The following is a 10445-nucleotide window of genomic DNA, read 5'->3' as shown; positions in this document are numbered from 1 at the left end:
ACAGCAAAATTAAACATATTTTAAAAGTGCAGTAGCTATCAATCAACAGCTTGAACTCTGCCCATATGTTCTTTGTATATAAAGAGGTCTTGCAGAGATGCCAAGAAGTTTTCTGGCATTCGGTTCTGTTTTCCTTTCATAGTTTTCCAGGATTAACAAGGCCTCTCTGACACTGTTACTTCAGCAGCTTTCTGTAGTTTGTTGGTGTCTCAGCTCCGTTGCACTCTGTCTCCAGCCTGTCATTCTTCTCAGCTAAGGGTCAAATCACAACGTACAGTTTCTCAGAAATGGGGTCACGCCTGCAAGTGAGCCTCATACCAATGTTGTGTATAAAACGGATATTGAGACTCACTGAGCACAGGTTGATGTGGAAGCTGTTATTGTGCCTAAAGCATTTATACAGTTTACTTCAATGGACGCAATAGAAGCACAGGAATCTCTCACAGGGGGATATCTATGCCTGTCAAATATAATATGCCCCTTATGCTTTTGACATCAGAAGCATCACACAGAATGCTAAGCCAAACTATGGTAAACAACGAAGCATACTGGTGGACATTTAGAAAATAGTGTCTGCTTCACTACTGTGACTGCCATGCTACTTGTCAGGATGCTGTAAGTGGCTCCCGGCTGGTTGCCCATGAAAGTTATAAAGACAAGGAAAAGTTTCTTACTGTCCTTCTTTATTTCAGTCTTACAGAGAGAGGCTATAGAACCCAGCCTCTTGGATAATGGTGTTGTCCCGAGTGAATCTCCACCCCACCCCGTCTCTCCCACTTCTTCATTCCTCATTCTCATCGTTTCTTCTACAGGTGCTGCTAAGTGCCCTCTGTCTTTGAGCTCTTTGCTCTCCTACTTTTAAGGCTCGCCGGGTTCTGGGAGATGGAGGGTCTGGAATGCTCTCTAATGACAACATGTCAGCTGGGTGTTTCTCTGGCTCTCCTATTATTTCCCAACTTTGCCCCTCATCCGCCTCTGAGCTACGGCCTCCCTCATACCCCTGTCGTAAATTTATAATGTCTTCCTCTTCCTCCTCCTCCATTCCTCCTGTCCCCAGTCACTGATGCTACTGAGAGCTAAGTCACTGCTTGGCTTAGTGTTCATTCCAAGCAAACACAGCTTTGTGGTTTGTCTTAGACAGACCATGAGTGGTAATTCAAGAACAAACTTTGGTTGTTGTTGTTGTTGTTAATGTTACATTTCTCAGGGCCTAGGGGAAATTCAGTTGTCCTAAAAAGTTCACAATAGGACACACAACCAGGGAGTGTGGCCCACATGAACCTGACACAGAGTTCCTCAACAGTTGAGAATGTGTGTCATGAGGAGGGGACAGGATCAGTCCACAGGGCTTATCTTTCTCTTCCCAGTGATTTGGCACCAATAGCACATCACTTACCACATCCTTCTGTGTAAGAATTCCCACATCTCCTTCCAAGTGGACGTCTAGAACTGAAGAGCAGAGAGGGCATCCACAGACATTAAAAAAATACTTTTGCTTATGTCAATGTAGAGAGCGTGTTAGTCCTTAATTTCTATGGGGATGCATAATCCACCCTGCAAAGTCAAGTACCGGTACTTACAGAAAACCAAAGATGAATCGAGTCTACTCAAGGTATCACTTGTATTCAAAACAACTGTATGGATGTTCATCTGTAAAAAATGAAGATATTCAATCTTGTTGCTGGTAACTGATAAGTCAAAAGATTTGCAATATTGTCATCAAATTTGCAGGAGTATGTGGCAGTGTGCAAGGTCATGTGCTGTTGTATTGTTCGCATACATGATGTGCAGCCGGGTTTCTGATTTGTTGTGCTGGTTAGGAAAACACAATTAAACTAGAATGAAGATGATAATATATGTGCTATGTGCAACAGTTATTTGAAGATGTATGCATAATGCATATCTGTTATTGTACATAACACTGATATTACCATCTTCATGTGAGTTGCATGAAATATTCACCAAAATGAAGGGACAAGTTCCATTCATTCATAATGATTATGCATTGTCAGCCCACGGAAATGTTTTTTCCCCATTGAGGAGTATCAGTAAGATAGGACCCACAGCTTACTTATAAAGTTTTGCATACTAAGTTTACCAAAATCCCCTCTAATCTTTAATTTCTTTCTCCCAGCATGCCCACAGAAATGTCACAGTGTCAACTGACCATCTGCTTTCAATAACTGGAAAGGAAATTGTCCATAAAGGCCACACTGAGACTATTAACGGGAGAGGGAAATGGAGAGAGCACTTTCTCTAATTAGCACTTCATTACGTAGAATCAGCTAATGAGTAGAAATGCACCTAGCAGATAGCTGTGCATCTTTGAACCTCTAATTGCTTTAAGTCAGAAAAGTGAAAATGTATTGTGAAGATCCTTACATTTTGAACGTATTTCTGCCATCTAGCCTGTTTTTCCCCCTGTACCAAAATACTAGTACTGCGTGTCAGTAGAACTACTGATATGACAGTGTGTTTTGGTAACATAGCAATAGTAAGGGGGGGGGGGAAACGGAAAGATTTTCATTTACGTGGAATAATAAACACATGCATTTTGGAAATCAGAAGAGAAACAGCCATTGATCTTGGGATATCCAGGCACTAGAACTGATTTCAGGAATTCTAGGGTGGAAGCACTTGCAGAATGACAACCAAAGTTCCAGCTTTTGGGGGTGGGGAGAAGCCCTGGTTACAACCATTAATTTCAGTGGGTCTACTCTTGAGTAAAAGTGAGTTGAATACAACTTAAAGTAATGGCAATAGTGTCCACATAATCCATTTCAAAAAGTGGAAAACAGAAATTTATAATTGGGTACTAAACCAGGAACCTTTTTTTAAAGTGATAATTCAGCTGCATCATCTGTGCTAAAGTTAGCAGGGACTGTAGTCTTCGTTTCATGTTTGGTAAGATGGCATATTTAGGACGTTTCAAAGAATGAAATTATATTGGGAGTTTGGCAGCCCTCCCTCTGCATCATGATGATGATGATGATACTAATAGTTTTAATTTACCATCAAGGTTAATCTCTGTAGAGAATCCTTGACTTTGCTTTAAAAAATGTGGTGTTTTTTTAAAAAACTGTCACTTATCTGTTGTTCTAGCTGGTAGCACTGAATAGCTGAATGTTTGTCCTTTGCTGAATGCTATTTTTAAAAAATGCTTTTTGAGGGAGTGGTGCTATGGAATCAGTATATTGATCTGTTCAGAAGCACCTTACCCTTCAGCAGTAGAGCAGGCTATGGAGACGCCAAAGTCTGTGGTTCCCTAAAAGCAAAACCAGACCCAAAATCCATGTGTAGTTTGAGCATCAGAGGTTTTTATTTGTTTTGTTTTTAAAATTATGCTGTTTATTTTAAATAATTATGCTGTTGTATTAAGAAATTAATACAACAACATTCAGTATCACTTCCTAAAAATGAGAATGAAAACGAATAAGGGTCAGAGTCTGGTAGAGCTTGGGTAAACGTAGAAGTTGTAAAGTGGTTTTTAAAGGTCATTACTGCCTCTGTCTCACCAGTTACGCAAGGGAGGGCATTCCAGACGGTGGATGCAATCACCGAGAAGGCCCATTTCCACATTACCACCAGGTAGAAATTTGTCTGCTCAAAATGCCTTAAAGATTGGCTTGGTCTGTGCTAGGGGAAGCAGTTTTCTCGGTATCCTGGTTTCCTTAGAGCTTTAAATGTCGACAGCAAAATCTTGACCCTTGTTTGTTAGCTAATAGGCAGCTAGTGCAGATCTTTCAAGACTGGCATAATATTTGTAAAGTTCAGTATCCCACTAAGATGCCAGCAGCTGTATTTTGCACCAGCTGCTGCTTAATAGTGCTTTGAAATGCTGCAGTTAAAAACAACATCCTCTCTAGGTGCATTGGATGCATTCAGACATAAGGACAAATTGTGGCAAATGGGCTCATGCACTTCCTATATCCACCCAGATGCAGCCATGAAGAGGAGATTTGCTTCTATTCTTAATTAAGCACCATTTAGTATTATGTCTGAATACAAGTGGTTCATTTTAACTAAGATTTGCTGAAACTAGCTAGCCTTACAAACCATAGCTGGAAGTTGATTTGTTTCAGCACACCATAGTTAAAACTTCAGTAGACAGTTTGTCCAGGTCCAGACTATCATGCTAAGCTGCGTTTAGTAGAAATGGAAGCGAAAGCTTTGATCACAGCTATACCAGAGGAGGAGGAAGAGAAGGGCCGGCCCAAGATACTTTGGCACCTGAGGTGCACCACAAAATGGCACCCCCTCCTGGCCAGGGAAGAAGGGGTGAGTGAAGTTCTCCTTCGGGAACAAGTGAGGAATAAAAAATTTACACTGGGAACGAGGGTGGGAGAAGACCAGCAGCACCTTCTATTCGCCAAGAGGCCACTGTAGAGGCAGCATGTGGGACAGATGTTGAGGAAGTGGCTCTAAGGAGTGGGGCGCAGGAGGCAATGCACTCCATGGAGGCTGGATCTGCTGCCTCTGTTGATCCTGGATCCTGCCCCCTTACCTCAACTTGCCTCATGTGTGGGCCTGCCTTGAGGAGAAGCATGCAAGCCCAAGGCTCACCTGGGCTCATTCACATAATGATTATAGTTTATTGGTGCATCTAATCACAATGTCACTGTGTTGCTAATTTGGACTTCCAGGTCATTGTACAAATAATGAAAGAATATTTCAAGCTTTCTCCATTCGAGACAGGCAAAATACCCTAACAAAGGGGAATATGTACTGCAAGCTCACATGGTAGAGCAGGGGTCAGCAAACTTTTTCAACCGTGGGGCGGTCCACTGTCCCTCAGACCTTATGGGGAGCCAGACTATATTTGGAGGGGGGGAAATGAATGAATTCCTATGCCCTACAAATAACCCAGAGATGCATTTTAAAAAGCACACATTCTACTCATGTAAAAACATGCTGATTCCCAGATCGTCCGTGAGCCGGATTTAGAAGGTGATTGGGCTGGATCCGGCCCCCGAGCTTTAGTTTGCCTACCCATGTGGTAGAGGATCAGGACCTAACTGTGAATGCACGTGGGACAACTTTGAATGAAGGTTGGGAAAAGTTGTGATTTGACCAGAGAGGAGATTTAATGGGTGTGGTGCAAATGCAACCTCATTGTAACATCTCATCTCCGCTCCAAAAAAGTTAACCCAATGCCTTCAAAAGGACCACTTGCTCCTTTGGGAAGGCAATGCACAGAATGGGTAATATTTAAGAACACTGGGTTACCATTTTGATCAGGCTTTCTACTATGACCCCAAGGTCTCATTCCTGGTCAATCACTGGTCAATCCATTTCAGACCCCATGAGTGTATACGTGAAAGTATATTTTTGCCTGATATGCATCACTTTATGTTGGTTTACACTGAATTGCATTTGCATTTTGCCACCCATTTACTCAGTTTGGAGAGGTCCTTCTGGAGCTCTTCACAATTTCTTTTTGTTTTAACAACTCTGAACATTTTCACAGACTTCAGATACTTGAAGTATATGCCACCCACCCCCAGAATTAAAATTGGAAGCACGCTTTCCCCACTTTTCTTCCCCTCACACATATCTTCACGTAATTCTCTGGCAAACAGCCTTCCTCTTTGCTTTGTTGTACTTAGCCTAAGTGATGCCAATTAGATTTGGGAATCTGTTAAAATGCTTTGCCTTCTCTCTGTGATTGGCTGCCTTCCACTGAACTGAAGAGGCTTTGGCTTCATCCTCCACAGATACCCAATTCCAGTTTCCTCACCTGTAAGCAGAGCTTCGATTGAGATAGCCTTGTCTCCAAACAACTTAGCCAAGACTTCTTTCCTCCATGCTTCTATTTTGGCCATCTGTGATTCGCCCATTATTTAGACCCTTTTGCAATAGACGCCTACAAAACAAAACAATATAAAGCTCCTAATAAGCAGCTCACTTTGACAAGCGGCAGGAGGTGGACTGAGGGCTTATGAGTTTCTTCATCCTGTCCAGCCCTGCCTACAACTCCACCCCGCTGCTAGAAGTATGTGAATTCTTAAAGGGAGAGCCCTGAGGCTGAGCAATTCTCCTTTTTTTCTGTAGCCCTTACCTGGCATGCTCCGTCTTTCATTGGACACGCATGGTAGCATGGAAGGGACTCGACTCCTCAAACTGAGCTCAGGAAAATGTGAGGCTCATGTTCTGTATGCCCTTTATCACTAGCTTAAGCAGCCCAGCTCAGTTTCTCAGCCAGTGGTACAACATCCCCAGACTCAGCTAGCTTACCCTCCTCTCGCCTCATGGCTGCGGCCATGGCACCATTTTCCAATATGACTGGAAGAGCAAGTGTTCAAGTGTGTTCAAATGAGCCAATGTAGGCCAAGTTCAGCTTGTGCAGGGATTTGGGAGAGAGAGCCTCTCTCCTGGAGATCTAGAAAGCTCCCCAAACTGTAGGCAGACCTCCTCTGATCAGTGAAGCCTGATTGCAGGTATTGCTGGAGCAGTGAATTCTGGGAATGCGCGTAACTGCCTTATATTCAAACCGTTGGCTAATAGAGCTTATTATTCTCCACACTGATGGGCAGTGGCTCTCTAGGATTTCAAATGCCCTATCTGGAGATGCTGGGGACCTTGGGACCTTCTGTATGCAAGGAATATGTTTTACCATTGGGCTACAGACCTTCTCTTTTCTGCAGAGACTCAGTGGACTCTGTAGAGCCCTGGCACCACCACATAGCTCAGGAAGCTTCCAGGGCCCACAGCATATGTTTGCCATGGGACATCTTGAAAATAATCTGACTGAAAAACCCTCAACTCTGAAGGGTGCTTTGCCCTTGTAGATGGTACCTTGAATCCATGGGAGCTTTTAATTCTTAAGCATACTACAGACGCAGGCTGTTTGTCTCGCAAGTTCTTGCTGAAATTAGCTTTCTTCTTCTTCTTTTTTTGCAACATTTGCCTTTTCCTTACCCAGATCTTTGCGAACAGAAGGGCTCGTGCTTTCATGACATAGGAAATCAGTCTTTTTGTAAACTCATCTCATTCTGCATAAGATTTGTCAAAAGGAGTATGCTTCACGTTGTTTTATACTTCTTCCTTCCCTGAGTGGTAGAACGTCCCAAGCAGCTTTTATAGAGTCATTTCCCTTGTGTGAAAGATTAAAGTGGGTTATTCTCCTTGCGATTTTTGTGCATTTGGACAGTATGCACAGTTGCACTATGTGCGGTAATGTAAATGCTGAAAGAACTACAGAAGACTATGGAACCCATTATGCAGTCTGACTGTATGCAAAATTCATGTCTATGGAAACATGGAGCATGTGCCTTTGTAAGTTACAGGAGAAGTACAAATGGGGCTATCTGAACCTGAACAGGCAGCTGGACTTGTTTGACAGTTTGCTATCAAATTCTTAAAGATTGCCCTGTAATAAAACAAACCTGAGTGTGTGTATTTTATCAGTCTTTTATTTAAGCACTAGCCTGGTAGCTTTTAGCTGCCAGAAACTCCATGCAGGCAAATGTGCAGACTGGCAGAGTAGGGGTGCAGTGCTCCATCCCTCCCCTGTGCCCAGTAGAGAATCTGAGTGGTCCCCTAGAGGAAGCCCCCTCCTCCACATTCAACATAGAAATGCAGGTCTCCATCTCTCTTCTGTCAGCCCACCAGCAGGCATATACAGTACTGTAAGCGTTTTATACAAGCTAGTAACTTTAGCAGGGAACGCTGTATCTCAGCAATAGATCATCTGCTTTACATGCAGAAGGTCCCAGGTTAAATCCTCAGCATCTCTAGCTACGGTTTGGGGAGAACCCTGCCTGAAACCCTAGGGAGCTGCTGTCAGTCAGTGTAGACAATACTGAGCTGGGTAGATCAATAATCTGCCTCAGTTTAATGCAGCATCCTCTATTCCTGTGGGGCTTATTTATGAGACTGATCTGAAGCCTTGCAATGACAATCTGTTTTCAGCTTCGTTTATACTCTCTTGCTTTGTATTCCACTGTTTCTCTTTGTTTTACTGCTTAATCAAAACAGCTTGAAGTAATACAAGAAGACGGCCCTAAAAATACAGACACGAACACTGCTTATTTATGTTTATGAACTTCACAGGCATAAACACTATCTTCCACCCACCCTGTTTTGTTCAGCACCATATCTTTTGATTGGTTCTCACCTCTTCTGCATTTTTACACAATTTATTTATGTAAGAAATCGCATCTCAGGTGAGCTTCTAAGCGTGCAGAACAAGGTGGTGGCCCTCCAGCAGTTAATAGAATAGAGTTGGAAAAGGCAAATGTTCCCAAAAAAAGAAGAAGAAAGCTAATTTCAGCAAGAACGAAGAAGAAGAAAGCTAATTTCAGCAAGAAGCTTAGAAGCTCACCTTAGATGCGATTTCTTATTTATGTAAGAAATCGCATCCAAGGTGAGCTTCTAAGCGTGCAGAACAAGGTGGTGGCCCTCCAGCAGTTAATAGAATAGAGTTGGAAGCAGGAACTCCCACCTTTTTGAGACAGACAAAGTTGTAGAGTTGTATTTTAGAGGCAGCAACCACCTACCGCCGCTTTCAGTGCCATCAACACAAAATAACCCCAACGCCTTATTCAACCGCCCTCCTTAACCTCATGTAAGGAACACAGCTAAAACATCCATGACAGATGGCCTTCAAGGAAGGAGAGGGAGACCATTCCACTGTCTAACAACTCTTACTGCCAGAAAGTTCTTCCTGTTATTTACTTGGAAGCCATTGAATCATAGAATCATTGGTTTGAGTCCTACCCTCCAGAGCAGGAGAAAATAAGCTTCTCCCATTTTCCACGTGACAGAAGACAGAGAAGCTCATCCTGGCAGCTTTCAAACATATGCTGAGATGAATTCTGCACTGCTGTTTGTATACGTGAGCTAAATGGCTTTTAGAAACACTATGGTGAACATAGTAGTGAACATGGTGCCCCTCAGATATTTTTGGGCTACAATTCCTATCATTCCTGTCCATTGGTCATGGTGGATAGGACAACATAAGAACATAATGCAAGCCTGGTGCATCAGGCCAGTGACCCATCTAGCCAAACATCATGGTCTCACAGTGGCCAACCAGATGCCCGTGAGGAAGCCCACAAGCAGGAGCCAAGCACAAGAGCACTCTCCCCTCCTACAGCTTCCAGCAGCTGAAGGTGTTCAGAGGCATACTACCTCTGACAGTGGAGGTAGAACATAGCATCAGTGTTAATAGCCATTGGTAGTCTTTTCCATGAATTTGTGTAATTCTCCTTTAAAGCCATCCAAGTTGGTGGTCATCAGTTCCCTTTTTGGGAATGAATTCCATAGTTTAACTTTGCGCTATGTGAAGAAATACTTTTGAATCCAACATTTTTTTTGATAGAGTTACAAGCCTGGTGGATCAGAGGAATGCTGTGGGCTTGACAAGGTAACTGTTAGGTGGATTTGTAGCTGGTTGACTGGCCCAACCCAAAGAGTGCTCATCATCCTGGAAAACAGTGACAACTGGGCTCAAACTATCAAAACAAATTTCAACAGGGACAAATTATGTAAAGTTCTGCATTTAGGCAGGAAGAACCAGATGCACAAATATAAGATGGGGGACACTTGGCTTACCAGCAGTACATGTGAAAGGTATCTAGGGGGCTTAGTAGACCACAGGCTTAACACAAGTCAACAGTGTGATGCAACAGCAAAGAACAACAACAACCTAATGCTGTTATACTTCAACAGAAGTATATTACTTCCTTTGACCATAGTACCACTCTATTCTGCCATGGTCTGACCACACCTGGAATACTGTGTCTAGTTCTGGTCACGACAATTTAAGAAGGATATCTTCTCTACCTAGTAAGGTATGTAAATGTTATTTGAATTTACGGTAGTTCTCGGTTATGATCTTTCTCCATCTTTAGTCTGTGACTAAATGTAATCCTTTGATGTCAACAACAAACCAACTTTTCTCACCCTTGCTTCCCGCACCCCCTCCCCCACCCTTTGCTTCCTAACCCACTTCATAGGGTTGTTGTGGGGATTAAATAAGGAAGAGGAGGAGAACCATGTGTCCCTCCTTGAGCTCCTTGTATAAAAAGGTGCAGTATAAATGAAATCAGATCAATCTTGCCTGATGAAAGGGCTTGGGAGAATTCAAAAACTCTTTCATGCTTTTGTGATATTTTGGTTGCTCCTAGCAAAGTTATTGCCCAGTCATGGATTTTGGATTGTTTTCACTCTTTGTGTAGTGATTATTGAAAAATGCATGTCGCTTATAGAAGATTAAAGCGATGGCCTGCAAACCAACCTCTTGTACTTCTGGTATGACTCATCTGAAGTCAGCAGAAATGCTTCAGATTAAGTGGTTTGTGGTTAGCACCTAGGGCTACAATCCTGAGCTCCTACGTATGGAGTTCAGCAAGACTGTTTGGGAATAATTATGTTAAGAATTGATGGCAAAAGGTGTTCGTTTCAATATCTTGGCCAAATTGCAACTGGGATAATTGCATTTC

General features: G+C 42.8%; 1 protein-coding gene across 1 annotated transcript in view; it reads left to right on the top strand.

Annotated features, from left to right (window-relative positions):
* Positions 1–10445, top strand: part of RGS6 (regulator of G protein signaling 6) — a 194793-nt gene that overhangs the window by 55665 nt on the left and 128683 nt on the right.

Source organism: Lacerta agilis, chromosome 1 (assembly GCF_009819535.1).
Source record: "Lacerta agilis isolate rLacAgi1 chromosome 1, rLacAgi1.pri, whole genome shotgun sequence".
NCBI classification, from domain to species: Eukaryota; Metazoa; Chordata; class Lepidosauria; order Squamata; family Lacertidae; genus Lacerta; species Lacerta agilis.
Note: the sequence above shows the minus strand (reverse complement) of the source record. Positions and strands in the feature narration are given on the sequence as shown.